This window comes from Ascaphus truei, chromosome 4 (assembly GCF_040206685.1).
Source record: "Ascaphus truei isolate aAscTru1 chromosome 4, aAscTru1.hap1, whole genome shotgun sequence".
In the NCBI taxonomy this organism is placed as follows: Eukaryota; Metazoa; Chordata; class Amphibia; order Anura; family Ascaphidae; genus Ascaphus; species Ascaphus truei.
Genome location: NC_134486.1, coordinates 400434858 through 400452083, shown reverse-complemented (window position 1 = coordinate 400452083; position 17226 = coordinate 400434858). Strand labels below are relative to the sequence as shown.

The 17226-nt window shown below is 49.8% G+C and overlaps 1 protein-coding gene and 1 long non-coding RNA gene across 9 annotated transcripts in view; one reads left to right on the top strand and one right to left on the bottom strand.

Annotated features, from left to right (window-relative positions):
* Nucleotides 1–17226, top strand: part of NCOA1 (nuclear receptor coactivator 1) — a 446052-nt gene that overhangs the window by 230373 nt on the left and 198453 nt on the right. For 5 of the 8 annotated variants that reach the window (XM_075598647.1, XM_075598646.1, XM_075598645.1 and 2 more), the window contains exon 1: nucleotides 12177–12288. The exons of the other annotated variants lie outside the window; for them this stretch is intronic. The gene's annotated coding sequence lies outside the window, so the exon portion shown is untranslated. Of the gene's footprint in view, nucleotides 1–12176; nucleotides 12289–17226 lie in introns of those variants that run through there. 8 annotated transcript variants of the gene reach the window in all.
* Nucleotides 3207–12103, bottom strand: LOC142492202 (uncharacterized). The gene is made up of 3 exons (XR_012800806.1): nucleotides 11943–12103; nucleotides 6694–6852; nucleotides 3207–4171 (listed from the first exon to the last, which is right to left on the bottom strand). It is a non-coding gene; the product is annotated as an uncharacterized LOC142492202 (long non-coding RNA).

Here is a 17226-nt window from a genome sequence, read left to right as displayed (position 1 = left end):
TCTCAGCCCCGCATGTACAGAGACCCTGGCCACGCGTTATTTTCGGCACAACCGCATTTTTACACTTTCAGTACATTATCACACCAGGAATAAAGAATCAGGTTAACAAGGGGCGACCGGGCGTATAAAAAAGGGGGTAACTCTGGGGTCTGGTGGCCAGATGAGTCTCAGGGAAGGACAGGAAGGGGGCAGAGACCGGGCTTAACCTTTATTAGACTGGTCCCTGGGCCCCTTTCCATCACATGTACATTTATTAAAGCAGCAAAACGGGAAAAATCCTATACATTTAAAAAAAACAAAAAACTAGTATTAGATACTGTCTGCATTTCCTTTTAATGCCTAATGCCTAATGATGTTAATTAATGTACTATCCTTTGGTAGCCATTTATAAATTCATATCCACTTCCTCTTTTGAAGGAAGCTCTGACACTTTTTTTTAGCTCTGCCCCTTGGCAACAAAGTATCACAAACCGATATGTTGCCGTGTTCCAAACAGCAGACTGTCTATTTGTAACGCTCACGCTACCCACAAACAAGGCAAGACACCGACACTGAGGTGGAACGGAGCAAAGCCACGCACCCACAGCAGCGGAAGCGTGCCTGAAAGGCGGATTGTCTGGCGTTGCCAGGTCTGGGTTGGAGAGAGAGGGTTAATCGATATACTCGCCAGATCCTGGGGCTGGAGATGGTAGAATCGTAGAAGTCCGTTAGCCGTGATCAGGGATTGGAGAAGTCGCCGTAGTCGAGGTCAATATCCAGAGGGGGTTCAATTACAAGCCAGGTCGGTACACAAGAGGTTAAGTCTGCAAGACACGACTGGAACAGGGCAATGCACACCTGTGGAAAGCTACAAGAGGTTATGCTGAGCACTGACTGAGTCAGTGCAGGAACAGGAACTAAGTAGTAACAGGTAACCAATAGGAGTGGGGGCGGAGCGGAGGCGAGGCCCCAGCGGAGGCTGGGATAGGACACAGGAGACAAGGGGCAAATTAGTGCTTGATACGCAGCTGGTGATCAGAGGAGGCGGGGCCAAGCTCCGGGGCAGCAGCCGAAGAGGAGCGAGTGCGCACGCGCTCTGTAACTGGAGCGGGGGTGCGCGCACAGGCGGAGAGGGGAGCGGAGGCAGCGGCAGCTGCGGTACTGTTGCCAGGTAAGGAGGGAACACGCAGCAAGGGACGTGTTCCCCGATTCCTTGCACTATTACTCTGAAAGCTGTAGCAATAATGTGTTACATTTAGTAATACAAAGTTACACATCAGCTGCAGCATTTCCCAGACTCTAGCACAAAGCTAGAAGGCGGCCATTTCGTTAGGCACACAATTATGATTCTTATCAGATTTATAACAGGAGCACCAAATGTTTAGGTAAGAGTGTAGAATTATACATCATCACATGCTTTACATATAGAAATAAGACAAATTGAGGAGTAATTTTTCTTCTGTAAATAAAGTATATCCATTTTTCGGTCCTCAATGGTGTACTAGTATCGGTAACAGGGGTGTGAACCATTAGCCAGTTTAGCTCACACTAATGGATCTGCTGCCCAGAGAAGTATAGGCTGTGGGTTCTAACCCTGTTGGGCCTGATACCAGTACACCAGTCCATCCTTAGGCTCCGTTTATAGTGCCTCGCTCCGAAACAAATAGCGACTAAAAATTTTGAAGCCGGGTAAATTAGATTTGTTTAGAGACAGTCGCCACATGTGACTGTCTCTAAACCAATCAAATTGCGCGGCCCGCCCCTTTTACTGACGTCACTGGCCTTGTCACCAGCGATGTCGCTAAAAACCTAATTACAACTTTCGCTAATGGCGACAGGTGACGTCATTGGTCGCGTCGCCAGCACTATAAGCGTGGCCTTAGGCTTGTCTACTGTGAATAGTTGGTATGGAAATCCTTATAGGAAGTGTGGGATATGACATTTAAATATACTTGGCATAAACATTAGCATACTGTATCTCCCAGCCACAGGCGTGCTTCTTTTTCAGCACAGGCATCTCTCCCTAATTTATTTTGTAGGGAGGTTTCAGGGGACATATATTCAACGGGACACTCTACTACATTGGAACTCCTCCCTCCTCTAGTTAAGGTATTGCAATCCCAGTGGCTTGTGGTTCCAGAGAATCCACTCGGGAACCCTAGCACCCAATCTGCAGACGGATCTCGCTGTGCGGAACGGATTTCGGTAACACAATCCGCGGAGCGGATTCCGAGACGCGTGCCCATCTCTACTCTTAACATGCTCGACACTATATTTAAATAAGTCATCAAAATGACAAGCCGTATGTGATAGTACAAGAACCCTACAAATACAGCTCAACGGTTTATGGAGCACAAAATGCGTATAAGGGTAATTTAAAGGATGGCAAGGTAGGAGAAAAAAGGAGCACACCAAATATAGTGGTATCAAAAGATTACCAAATGTATTAATGCATCAGAGCGTTATGTAGTAACGTTTAAGGACACAAAGTCCCTTCCTCAGACCAAGGTGTTTGGTCTGAGGAAGGGACTTTGTGTCCTGAAACGTTACTACATAACGCTCTGATGCATTAATACATTTGGTTATCTTTTGATACCACTATATTTGGTGTGCTCCTTCTTTTTTCTCCTACCTTGCCAGTATTTAGGATCCAGCTTTGGGATGCCAGGATCACCGGAAGGTGAGCACCAAAAGCAAACACCTTGTTAAATTTCTTTAAACAGTGGTGTGCCATTTATAATCCTTTTTGTATTGGTAATTTAAAGGATGTTATCTGTCTTCTATAAATTGCCCCAGGATCTTTAATTTTAGGCAATGGAAACCACACAGTATGAACAGGTCTATTGAAAGATGCAGATCCCCCCTTCACCCCCATGTGACTTATTTAAAAGTGAGCTCTATGGGAAGTCCTCTAAAGCAAATTACCAACCTTTTTATTACATTTGTGTTTTCTAGCTTTTTTTAAATGTATTTATCATTTTGATCTAAAAAGGCTCAAAACCTGCAGTGCAGACTGCACAGGATCTTCTGAGAGATGTCTTGTCTTAGGTCCTTATTCTATATCTCCCTGAGTGGCTGTGAGGCTCATTCTCAGACTGAAATACTCATTGAAGTTTATGAGGATTACCGGGCAAAAATGATAGGCACAACTATTAACACATTTATATTTTGTGGATCCCAATTGAGCATACAAGTTGAGCAAAATAAATTGTCATTTATTTCCTTGATAGACAGAAACACGACAACCTTAGAATACACTTAATAATTACACTTACTGAATAGAGAAAAGGGATAGAATGTCCAGAAAGGTGCAAAGCACCAGAAGATTGTCCTTTAAAATGCAGTCCTTTTGCAAGGGCGCAAATTGCCAGCCCAATCCTTCTGTGAAAGTGCAAAGTCTTTTCTGGTTCTTTGGGGTTCGTTCTGGAATCCCCAGGGCTAACGAAATCCTGCAGCAGGGCTAGTTTCCTTGTTGCGATGTTTTTAACCCCTTGCGTTCTGGAATCGTAGCTGCTGTACTTAGATCTTATCCGCTTGAAGAAATCAGGTAACAACAACAACAACACAGGAATGAGGGCTACAGGCCTCTTTAAGGACAGGGACCCTTGGAGTTTTACATTAGCCTCATCCCATTGGCAAGGAATTATCTTCCTTCTATCAGAGCCTGCCATGTCACGTGGGAAAATCCTACAGCCAGCCCAGGTAACTCTGAGCATGCTCAGTAAGCAGCTTGGTAGCACTGCTGAGTAAAAAGGGGCCACTCATTTCTGGGGACGCAACGTCTGGAGTTTGGTCCCAAGGTGTGAAATATCCAGGATGAGTAACAGGATCTGCAACTCAGAAACATCCTGATTAAGTGACACTTTAAGACTCTGGGTTCTTTCATCCCCCAGACCCATAGGCATCGCCTTAACAGGGGGCTCATGTATGCATAACATTTGGTCCTTAATGCATTACTAAAGCAGGCAGAAACAATAGCATCCTGCCTGTACATTTTAAAACTGCAACAGAAAGGCATTTCATCAAAAATATATGTTTCCCTTATGACAAAGTTATATTTTTAATATGTGTGTGCTTGGGGGGTTACACTGAGGCTGCACACCAAAAATCAGGGTTCCGGCTCACTCCGTTCCTAAATTAGCAGTCTTAACGGAACGGCTCCTGTTATTCCGCATTTCAGGTAGAGATTAGCCTGCAAAATGGAGACAACAATGCATAGAGGGGAAAATGGTACATGGAAACAGCATATAAAATTAACCCCTTCACCCCCAATACGAAATAGGGGTAACCAGCCGAGCACACTGCCTTTATTAATGCGCTGATTACCCCCCTTTTTGCCACAGTGCCACATTGGCAGATACAGAGTTGCCCTGAGATTAGGCTATTTGACATCTACTATTGTCACTAAATGAGAGGGGGCGTTAAGCCATAATAATGTAGGTTTGGGCCATATATATATATATTGCAGATGGGACTTCCACATTAATATCAGAGTGCAACACAAACTCGTGTCTCCTGATCTGGTGTCAGTGGTCGGGATGACGTGGCTAGAAGTATGTGAGTCTCTTGGGAGGATGTGGAGAAGAACCTAATAATAGGGCACATATTAGTGCTGCTCTGACAGCCCACGGCAGAGACCCCCAAGTCCCCAGAGAAGTGCCTCTGATGGGACGCTACCCCTGGAAGATTCGCAGTACTGTTTTTCTCCGCATGAGTAAGAAGATGATAGGACAAACCCAACCCTACCAGTCACCACCGCGCCGTGCTTGAGGTCTGACTCCTGCACGCCCTTATTTCAGAATTAGCGTGGATACCGCTTTCAATCTGGGCCAATTCTCATTTTAATCTTTGCCTCTCCTTTGTAAATGCCATCGGTAACCTACCTTTAAAGGTGCATTTGTCCCTGCGAGTTTATTTTTTAATTGTTCGCTTTCTTCACCTTACTTTACATTAGGCTCTATTTTTTTTGGGGGGGGGGGGGTTGTAACGTCACTAGTTTTTCCCCCTGATTTCTTTTAAGTGATTTCTCAACTAAGTTTTATTTCTAAATAAATGAGCCCAAAACCCAAGATAAAGGCAAGTGAGAGCCTTCAAAGAAACTCTTCAGGGAGGGCAGGGGGGAGAGCAGGAGTGAGGGCAGGTCCCTTGATAATCCCTTTGATCTGCCTGGGAAACAGCTCTGTGCTGCCTGCTGTGTTAGAGCAAGTGACAGGCTTCCATGTGAGAATATAACAGGACAGGCTGCCATGTGAGAATATAACAGGACAGGCTGCCATATGAGAATATATCAGCACAGGCTGCCATGTGAGAATATAAAAAGACAGACTGCCATGGGAGTATATAACAGGACCGGCTGCCATGTGAGAATATAACAGCACAGGCTGCCATGTGAGAATATAACAGCACAGGCTGCCATGTGAGAATATAACAGCACAGGCTGCAATGTGAGAATATAAAAGGACAGACTGCCATGTGAGTATATAACAGGACCGGCTGCCATGTGAGAATATAACAGCACAGGCTGCCATGTGAGAATATAACAGCACAGGCTGCAATGTGAGAATATAAAAGGACAGACTGCCATGTGAGTATATAACAGGACCGGCTGCCATGTGAGAATATAACAGCACAGGCTGCCATGTGAGAATATAACAGCACAGGCTGCCATGTGAGAATATAACAGCATAGGCTGCAATGTGAGAATATAAAAGGACAGGCTGCCATGTGAGTATATAACAGGACCGGCTGCCATGTGAGAATATAACAGCACAGGCTGCCATGTGAGAATATAACAGGACAGGCTGCAATGTGAGAGTATAACAGCACAGGCTGCCATGTGAGAATATAACAGCACAGGCTGGTATGTGAGAATATAACAGCACAGGCTGCCATGTGAGAATATAACAGCACAGGCTGCCATGTGAGAATATAACAGGACAGGCTGCAATGTGAGAGTATAACAGCACAGGCTGCCATGTGAGAATATAACAGCACAGGCTGGTATGTGAGAATATAACAGCACAGGCTTTCATGCAAAATCCCTACTGCAGGATTTGGATCTTTTTCAATAAAATGAAATGTAGAAAGAACACCGCTTTAATGGTCCGCACATAGATCTCCATTTAAAGATCACTTTGCTACTAAGCATATTATTAGTTCTCGTTGGTCCTATGTGGAACGTAACACTGGGAGGGGGAGGTTTGCAAAGCCATATCCTAACGGGGGTCTTATTGGAAGGTGTCCCATGTGCAGTGAGTGTCTCGTGTACTATAGGTATCCCATGTACAGTAAGTGTCCAATGTAAGTGTCCCAGGTATTCCATCCCCCCACCTGCCAGCGTTTGCATTGTCATTTCAGAAAGGGGCAGTCAGGAGCAAAGTGAATAAATGACCGTAATCTGTTATTATGCTAAATTCAGATTATGCGCCAATTAAGAAAAATCTTTAATCTGAATGTTTTCATGCAAGCTAACGGTGTGTTTAATATGGGAAGAAAGGCCGGCAGATGCAGGCAAAGATATTGCATCATTAACGTGACATCTAACGCATGATTTGACGCGGCGCCATTGAAGGAAATGTTGCCGCAAACTAAGTGACACTCAACCGAGCGTCATTTAACACTTTGTTTTCACAACCGTGATGCATTAGCGGCTGCAATAATCCAGCCAGTTCCTCCCAGGTCTGGACATGGCGGCATTCCTCTGTGTTGCCATACCCAGTGTTCTGCATCCCTGGCCTGGATCCACAGAAGGGGATAGCAAGCGTCCGCACGCGTGTGAACAGGAGCTGGGGCGTGCCGACGCATCGTTAGCATCTGTATGCGGATCGGGACCTCTGTGCTGTCCAAATGTCCATTCCTGGGACCTGTTTGGCGCTGACTGTGAGAGGGACCAGTTGGTAACAGCAGGGGGGGAAACATGTGAAAAGAAGCTCGTTTTAATATAACTTTTTAAATGGACATAATCAAAGTATCTACAATGCTAGATCGTTTAGCAACATTGTACATTCCTGTTCCACCAATGACAGCACCAAAGGGCCAATATAGAGACTTCCTGCCAATGAGAACTGCTTACTTATTTTTAACGATCATCCTGTTTGCAAACATTGTAACCTGAAGCTTAAAGTTGCAGCCCACCCACTAGCCCTTTATTGTAGCCCTAGGATGGGAAGTAGGGGGGATCCCCGAGAAACATACGGGGGGAAGGCAGTGCCGATACTTCCGCGTATTTAAATCCCCCGCGTCACGCGGGGCAATAGGAAGCCATGACGGATTACGCCATTTCCCCCCCCTGTAAGGCCCGATACTGGCGCTACCTTTACAGGTATATATCTCACGAACCAGGGGTGTTCCTGGAGCTGAAAGTATGGGGGTAAGCTTTAGGGACCCCCTGCTTCCATGTAAAGAAAAAGGGGAGAGGGTAACAAAATAATTGAGCAGTGAGGCCTGCGTTGTTGGGGTGGGTTTACTGCCCTTACGCCTGCTTAATCTCTCCTCACCCGTGGTCTTTGTAGTGGTCATACACTAGAATACATCTGATTTATTTATCACGAAGGTGTGGACAATCCTGGGAAATTACCAGACTTTCCAACATGATTGGAAGATCAATCACAGAGCGGAGACCATTATCAAGGGTGTTATTTTGTGAGGATTTTTTTGTTTTGGATGCCTAAACTATAATATTAATAATAATAATTAAAACATTATATATATATATATATATATATATATATATATATATATATATAATGTTTTAATTATATATATATATATATATATATATATATATATATATATATATATAATGTTTTAATTATTATTATTATTATTATTATTATTAATATTATAGTTTAGGCATCCAAAACAAAAAAATCCTCACAAAATAACATAAATTATATATATAATAACTAATCCTATATTAAAAGGGAAATGTGGTAGACAAAGCAGAGACCCTCCACACCCCAGTCAGTATTTCAGCACGGTGCCTAATAATTACATATTACCTATATATCGATTCATTGGGAATTCGCTTAGTGGTAATATCGCTTGCCTTTGAAGTGGGGGTGGAGGGGGTCATTATTTCTCTGTGCAGCAAATTTAGATTGTGAGCTTCTCGGCCCAGTAACTCATGGCACCTGCGAGAATTCTATGTAAAGCCCTGTGTATACTGCCAGCATCGGTATGCAAAAGCATACTGTTATTAGTTGCTGCACAGATGACATGCTATTTGTAGATGTGATCTGGTGGCGCTGGCTACATCTGGATATGGGGGTTCATGTTGACCTGTTATTAAATAAAAACAATACACAGGTCGGAAAGCGATTGCAGTTGCGTTCCTGTCGGGCAGGCGCGAATGCTGGGTATCCCACCCAGTTGTATTGCAGCAAACGCTGCATCAGTTACGATACCCCGCCTCAAAGCTGTGTGTTTTCCCCGCTGTTTTTATGGGGTATCCACTGACTTCCAGCATCCTTTATTGGCGCTCACCAAGGACCTGCGTAAGGCCATTTGAAGCAGCAAAACATGTGAAATCTTATATGATTTTTTTTTTTTATATATAAATGTATCAGTTCTCTAGTATTAGATAATAGGGATATTTTTTATTTTATTTTTTTCGTTTATTCACATCTTAATGCCATTTTCAATGCGATTTAATATACTGAGCGTCCTTTGATTCCTATAGCAGGTTTTAGCCCACCTCCCCAGCAGTGCAAGATCTGTTTTCCTGTTTGGGATAATTTGTTGCCAATATTCCCAGCGGTTTAAGCTGCAAACTGTGACAATAGAGAATGTTACCTTAGTAATATAAGGATACATTGTAGCTGCTGAGTTACACTGACTGAAGGATTGATTGAAACTGAAAGGCAGCCATTTTGTCACACATTGAGGATTGTTACAGATTTGTTACAGGAGCTCCAAACGATTTACACGCTTTACATATACAAATAAGACAGAAGGCAGGTACTGTATGCAGTATTGCTGCTGTAAGCAACGCGTAGGAACGGTGCTATTTGTCACACTGAATGGCCTCTATGCCTTTTCTGCCACATTTCCTGAAAACCGTACATTATTTATTGCGGTTTCACACCCTCCAACTACGCCCATTTAGCAGGTGCTCTGCCTGTATGTTACGCCCTGTACCTATCGTACCTATTTCTGCGCCAGGCTGAGCCTTCAGCTGATTAGGCAGCGGGGAGATTGCTGACATACAGAAAAAGCGAAAGTCTACGGCGCTGGGAACAGTGTCTGCCGCGCTGGGGGGGGGGGGGGGTGGATTGGGCCTCCCCTTGGGCCTCCCCTGCAGCGTTAATACGTCTGGGCTGCAACCGGGGCAAGGTGATGGTAAGGTTTGCTACATCTGTATCTGCTAATGATCATCTGGTCAGGGGGGGGATGGATTAGCACTTCTCCTGTGTGTGTCTATAACAGGCAGGGCGGGCTGGGAATACTGCGGGGCTCGGGGCAGGGAATACTGCGGGGCTCGGGGCTGGGATTACTGCGGGGCTCGGGGCTGGGAATACTGCGGGGCTGGGAATACTGCGGGGCTCGGGGCTGGGAATACTGCGGGGCTGGGATTACTGCGGGGCTCGGGGCTGGGAATACTGCGGGGCTCGGGGCTCGGGGCTGGGAATACTGCGGGGCTCGGGGCTGGGAATACTGCGGGGCTCGGGGCTGGGAATACTGCGGGGCTCGGGGCAGGGCAGGCAGGGAATACTGCGGGGCTTGGGGCAGGGAATACTGCGGGGCTCGGGGCTGGGAATACTGCGGGGCAGGGCGGGCTGGGAATACTGCGGGGCTCGGGGCTGGGATTACTGCGGGGCTCGGGGCAGGGAATACTGCGGGGCAGGGCGGGCTGGGAATACTGCGGGGCTCGGGGCTGGGATTACTGCGGGGCTCGGGGCTGGGAATACTGCGGGGCAGGGCGGGCTGGGAATACTGCGGGGCTGGGAATACTGCGGGGCTCGGGGCTGGGATTACTGCGGGGCTCGGGGCAGGGAATACTGCGGGGCTCGGGGCTGGGATTACTGCGGGGCTCGGGGCTGGGAATACTGCGGGGCTCGGGGCAGGGAATACTGCGGGGCTCGGGGCTGGGATTACTGCGGGGCTCGGGGCTGGGAATACTGCGGGGCTCGGGGCAGGGAATACTGCGGGGCTCGGGGCTGGGAATACTGCGGGGCTGGGAATACTGCGGGGCTCGGGGCAGGGCGGGCTGGGAATACTGCGGGGCTTGGGGCAGGGAATACTGTGGGGCTCGGGGCTGGGATTACTGCGGGGCTCGGGGCTGGGAATACTGCGGGGCTCGGGGCTGGGATTACTGCGGGGCTCGGGGCTGGGATTACTGCGGGGCTCGGGGCTGGGAATACTGCGGGGCTGGGAATACTGCGGGGCTCGGGGCTGGGAATACTGCGGGGCTGGGAATACTGCGGGGCTCGGGGCTGGGAATACTGCGGGGCTGGGAATACTGCGGGGCTCGGGGCTGGGATTACTGCGGGGCTCGGGGCTGGGAATACTGCGGGGCTCGGGGCAGGGAATACTGCGGGGCTTGGGGCAGGGCGGGCTGGGAATACTGCGGGGCTCGGGGCAGGGAATACTGCGGGGATCGGGGCTGGGAATACTGCGGGGCTCGGGGCTGGGAATACTGCGGGGCTCGGGGCTGGGAATACTGCGGGGCTCGGGGCTGGGAATACTGCGGGGCTCGGGGCAGGGGGGGCTGGGAATACTGCGGGGCGCGGGGCTCGGGGCAGAGGGGGCTGGGAATACTGCGGGGCTCGGGCTGGGAATACTGCGGGGCTCGGGGCAGGGATTACTGCGGGGCTCGGGGCTGGGAATACTGCGGGGCTCGGGGCAGGGGGGGCTGGGAATACTGCGGGGCTCGGGCTGGGAATACTGCGGGGCTCGGGGCTGGGAATACTGCGGGGCTCGGGGCAGGGCGGGCTGGGAATACTGCGGTGCTCGGGGCAGGGAATACTGCGGGGCTCGGGGCAGGGATTACTGCGGGGCTCGGGGCTGGGAATACTGCGGGGCTCGGGGCAGGGGGGGGGCTGGGATTACTGCGGGGCTCGGGCTGGGAATACTGCGGGGCTCGGGGCTAGGAATACTGCGGGGCTCGGGGCAGGGCGGGCTGGGAATACTGCGGGGCTCGGGGTAGGGAACAGGCGCGGGGCCCTCTTTCCTTCTCCTTCACGATCTCTTTTTGCAGGGTCCCTCAGGGCGCCGTGACGTCAAATAGCGTCGCTTGGCCATGACAACGGGACGTTGTGACGTCCTGCAGCGTCACATTGTCATGGCAACGCGGCGGCACAGGTCTTCCCGTTGTCATAACAATGTGACGCGCTGTCATGGCAACACGAAGCCATTTGGCGTCGCAGCACCATGACGAGGGACACTTCAGGGTGACACTGCGAAATAGAAGGTAATTGCCGCCCTCCCGCGGCAATCAGTGTAATTGTTGTGGGGGCGAGCGCGGGGCCTCTGTAACCGCGGGGTCTCTGCGCAGTGGCACCGCCAGCATGCCGGCCCTGATAACGGGGGTGGGCAACTCCAGTCCTCAAGGGCCACCAACAGGGCAGGTTTTCAGGATATGCCTGCTTCAACACAGTTGGCTCAATCAGTGGCTGATTGAAGCTGGGATAAGTTGCCCAGCCCTGGTCCATAAGGATAAAGGCACATTTTATTGATATGATGTTTGCATGTAGTAAATTGTATGTATTATCGTGCCTCCCTTAGGGGCGTCACCTTATCTAGGAGCTTCTCTATCCCACAATAATACAGCAAAGAAAGTGTACCTATATGTACAGGCCAAATGTTGGGGGGGGGATCTGCGTGTTATACACCACGGATCTCTTTCTAATAATAATAATAGCATGTTCTTGTATAGCGCTGCTACTTTTACAGAGACATTTTGCCCCGCGGAGCTTACAATCTTATGTTTTTTGGGTGCCTGAGGCACAGGGAGATAAAGTGACTTGCCCAAGGTCACAAGGAGCGGGTCCCCTGCTTCAAACTCCGTGCTAGTCATTATCTGTCCTCACTGGGCTGCTCCGTCTCCCCATATAAAGCATGACGTGTGCCGGGGCTGCCCCTTTAAAAGGAGGGGCGCCTGCCATGCGTTTGTAAACACGACGAGGAACTCGTATTGCCAGTTTCATTTTTACCCAGAGTGCACCGGGAGCTAAAAAAAAAAAAAAAAAAAAAAAAAACCCCACTCGTTGAGAGAAGGAAGAGATACACAGGGCAGCCTCAATGACAAAGCAGCCTGCCCCTATTAGTGATCCGCTGAGGACTCCAGCCGTCCGGGAAACCTGGGCAAATGTAAGCCGCCGGAACCCCCCCCCTCGTCCCCCTTTTTAACGGGCCATTTATTCTTTGCATTTAAGGTCTCCCTAACGTAGAGGAGGGGGGGAAGAGGAAGTAGCAGCGAGCGAGCGGTTGTGTGTTACGGAGCCATGTTTCTGCCAGAGTTGCGGAGCGCGCATTGCCCCCACATGCAGGCGAGACCCCCCCCTATTACCGTTTATTGATAGGGGGGGGAGGTGTTGCAAAGACATGCCTTAGGATGGGGAGGGCTGAACTATTCAGTGCTGGAGTGACGAAGGGGGGGGGGGGGGGATGCTTCAATCCTGGCATCGGAGGGGTTAACGGAGCTCGGAAAGCCAATCGCGCCCCCCCCCCCCCCGCCACCTTTCCTGCGGGTGATAGGGCGGTGGATGAGGGGTAAATCGGTGCTTGGTATTAACCCCTTGAGGGCTGGAGGGGGCCCGGTGAAGCACCGCAGAGCTTTGAGTGACTGTTGACCCTCTCCACGCTGTCACAGGGGTGGTGGCGCATGTGGTTAAACCTTTCTGGGGTTTGGGGGGGGAGGGGGGGGCACATTCTGGTACTATAGGGGCTACCAGGGGGGGGGGGGGTGGGTGGGTGTTGTTGGATGCGGGTAATCCTTTCAGTGCTGCAGTGGTGCCGAAACGCTTTGGAGCGGGGAGGTCACCCCGTTGCATGGGGAGTGGGGTGTGTTTTGGAGGGTTTTAACCTCTCAAGTGACGGGGAGGGAGGGTGTGTGTGTGTGACTACTTTAAACAAGCTTCCCGGATCTCCGGAGTCTAGAGGGTTAAAAGTGCCCCATGCTTCTCTGCCGCTGGACTTCACCCTTTCCTTTGCTAGTGGTGCACTGTCATTAACCCCTGCAGTGCCCACGGTGTTTGCAGCTGGCGGTTCCTCGGATGAGGGTTAACCTTTTCATTGCTGGTGGTCGTCCAGCCACATGCGGCACAGGCAGGGGAGCTGGGGCTCTGGGTGTGGTAACGTATGTGCGTTACTGATTTCGGAAGTACAGCACCCCCACCGAAAAGACATGGTCCCCACACTCGTGATTACAGGCACCTGTGGCAGAAAGTGACCTAGCGGAGCACTCCTCCTTTTGGTCTTCGAGGGGTTAACTCAATGTAGGGGAAGCCAAAATTAACCCCCTCAGTGCAGGCGGGAAAGCTTGGCTCTCTTTAACATTTGTGACTGGGATGATGTCTGCGTGCAGGGTGATGATAATCTCTGCGCGTGCGGGATGATAATCTCTGCGCGTGCTGGATGATGATAATCTCTGCGCGTGCTGGATTATAATCTCTGCGCGTGCTGGATGATGATAATCTCTGCGCGTGCGGGATGATAATTTCTGCGCGTGCGGGATGATAATTTCTGCGCGTGCTGGATGATAATCTCTGCGCGTGCGGGATGATAATCTCTGCGCGTGCGGGATGATAATCTCTGCGCGTGCGGGATGATAATCTCTGCGCGTGCTGGATGATAATCTCTGCGCGTGCGGGATGATGATAATCTGCGCGTGCGGGATGATAATCTCTGCGCGTGCGGGATGATGATAATCTCTGCGCGTGCGGGATGATAATCTCTGAGCGTGCTGGATGATGATAATCTCTGCGCGTGCTGGATGATGATAATCTCTGCGCGTGCTGGATGATGATAATCTCTGCGCGTGCGGGATGATAATTTCTGCGCGTGCGGGATGATAATTTCTGCGCGTGCTGGATGATAATCTCTGCGCGTGCAGGATGATAATCTCTGCGCGTGCGGGATGATAATCTCTGCGCGTGCGGGATGATAATCTCTGCGCGTGCGGGATGATAATCTCTGCGCGTGCGGGATGATAATCTCTGCGCGTGCGGGATGATAATCTCTGCGCGTGCTGGATGATAATCTCTGCGCGTGCGGGATGATGATAATCTGCGCGTGCGGGATGATAATCTCTGCGCGTGCGGGATGATGATAATCTCTGCGCGTGCGGGATGATGATAATCTCTGCGCGTGCGGGATGATGATAATCTGCACGAACAAAATTATAATCTCTGCATGCGGGATGATAATAATCTCTCATGCGGGATGTTAATGTCTGCGTGATGATGATGTCTGCGTGTGCGGGATGATGATGTATGCGTGTGCGGGATGATGATGTGTGCGGGATCTTGATGCCTGCGTGTGCGGGATGTTGATGCCTGCGTGTGCGGGATGTTGATGCCTGCGTGTGCGGGATGTTGATGCCTGCGTGTGCGGGATGTTGATGCCTGCGTGTGCGGGATGTTGATGCCTGCGTGTGCGGATGATGCCTGCGTGTGCGGGATGATGTCTGCGTGTGCGGGATGATGATGTCTGCGTGTGCGGGATGATGTCTGCGTGTGCGGGATGATGTCTGCGTGTGCGGGATGATGATGCCTGCGTGTGCGGGATGTTGATGCCTGCGTGTGCGGGATGTTGATGTCTGCGTGTGCGGGATGTTGATGTGTGCGGGATGAAGATGCCTGCGTGTGCGGGATGTTGATGCCTGCGTGTGCGGGATGTTGATGTCTGCGTGTGCGGGATGTTGATGTGTGCGGGATGAAGATGCCTGCGTGTGCGGGATGTTGATGCCTGCGTGTGCGGGATGTTGATGCCTGCGTGTGCGGGATGTTGATGCCTGCGTGTGCGGGATGTTGATGTGTGCGGGATGAAGATGCCTGCGTGTGCGGGATGATGTTAATGTCTGTGCGTGCGGGTTGTGTCGACATTCCGATTTCTATGGCTTGGGTTATTTTTTAATCTTGCTGTAGCATTTAATCTCCCGGGACAAGGTCACTAAAGGAAAAAACATTGTTTTGACTCTGCTGTTTTTACTCTTTTAACCCTGAAATCTTTGAAGTGCGTGTGTGCGTGTGTGCGCGTGTGCGCGTGTGCGCGTATATACTCAATCTCCCCCCTTCCTTTTTTTATTTTTGTTTTGCCCCCCTCCCAAAAGGGCCTATTTTCCACTGAGACCCACATTCTGTGTTTGAGGCTCAAAGCAATCAAATGAAAGTAGATTTTCTTCGTCTGTAGTTTCTCAGCTAACCATGGTAACCGTTAGACAGGGGCCACCAACAGGTCAGGTTTTCAGGATATCCTTGCTTCAGCACAGGTGTGTGTGTGTTTATATATCCCCTCCAACAACACAGAGACCTGTGCACAGAAAGGCGCACGCCCGAGATATGCTAATTAAGTCATTTTATTATACTTGGCATATATCCCAGGTGTCTCTCCACATGTTGTTTGAGGGGATATACTGTGTGTGCGTACTTATACATATGAATGAAGGGGAGAACAAAAAGGAACCCGTATGAGAGCACTCAGGTATGCGAAAGATTAATTAGTTTATTTATTTGACACAATACTTATACATATGTATGTATATGTGTGTATATTTATCTATATCTTGGGACTCTAGACAGTCAGATCCCCCTCTCAGCAGCTGTTGTTTTTGCCTATATTCAGCTTTGTGGAGCAGCGATGTCTCTTTGTAGTGAGGCCTTACTGCCTTTGTGGAGCAGCGTTGTCTCTTTGTAGTGAGGCCTTGCTGCCTTTGTGGAGCAGCGTTGTCTCTTTGTAGTGAGGCCTTACTGCCTTTGTGGAGCAGCGTTGTCTCTTTGTAGTGAGGCCTTACTGCCTTTGTGGAGCAGCGTTGTCTCTTTGTAGTGAGGCCTTGCTGCCTTTGTGGAGCAGCGTTGTCTCTTTGTAGTGAGGCCTTACTGCCTTTGTGGAGCAGCGTTGTCTCTTTGTAGTGAGGCCTTGCTGCCTTTGTGGAGCAGCGTTGTCTCTTTGTAGTGAGGCCTTGCTGCCTTTGTGGAGCAGCATTGTCTCTTTGTAGTGAGGCCTTGCTGCCTTTGTGGAGCAGCGTTGTCTCTTTGTAGTGAGGCCTTGCTGCCTTTGTGGAGCAGCGTTGTCTCTTTGTAGTGAGGCCTTGCTGCCTTTGTGGAGCAGCGTTGTCTCTTTGTAGTGAGGCCTTACTGCCTTTGTGGAGCAGCGTTGTCTCTTTGTAGTGAGGCCTTACTGCCTTTGTGGAGCAGCGTTGTCTCTTTGTAGTGAGGCCTTACTGCAGCAGGCCGTGCTGGGTGCCAGTATTACTATTATTTACTTTCTTTTAGAGAGATTTTCTTGCCCTTTCAACAACAACCAAAAAGTTGACGTTGGATAAGAGTTTGAAATATTAAGTCAGGGGCGCGCAAACTTTATTTGCTGTGCTCCCCCTCCAACGTCTGATCCCTTCTGTCGGTCCGCCCCCTCCCCCCTTACCTCATGTGGCGTCATATGACGCCGCGGAGTCACGTCACGTGACCCGCAGCGTCATTTGATGTCACGTTACCGTGGGCAACCCGTGACGTCATTTGCCGGCAAGTTGCCATGGTAAGCGTCCTGAAGCCGGCTGGTAAGTAGAGGATGCAGAGGCCTCGCTTTGCGCACCGCTGTATTAAGTGTCCGGGAGATTAAAATGAAGATCTCCTCAGAGCCGACCAGTACAGTCTAAAGATGGGCTCAAGGACTACCAACAGGTCAGGTTTTCAGGATATTTTCCTGTTTTGGCAGAGGTGGCTGGAGTCGAAAACTGAGCCACTGATTGAGCCACCTCTGCCGAAGCAGGGATATCCTAAAGACCTGACCTGTTTGGTGGCCTGAGCCACCTGTTCTGAAACTGGGATATCCTGAAAACCTGACCTGTTGGTGGACTGGAATTGGCCTCCATGATCTATACTAAAATTCAATATGACACCAGATGTGTGGGACCCAACCATCTTGGCAAATCGGCAAGATTCACAACAAGTGTCCGAATATTGGGGCGCACGGGGTTGTATGTTCTCCGGAATACCTCCGCGCATTTGGCGACACTGATGTATTTTCGCACGAATGTGTATTTGCTCCACATGTGAACCTGCAAACGTTTTGCCCGTCGCCGTTCTTTCT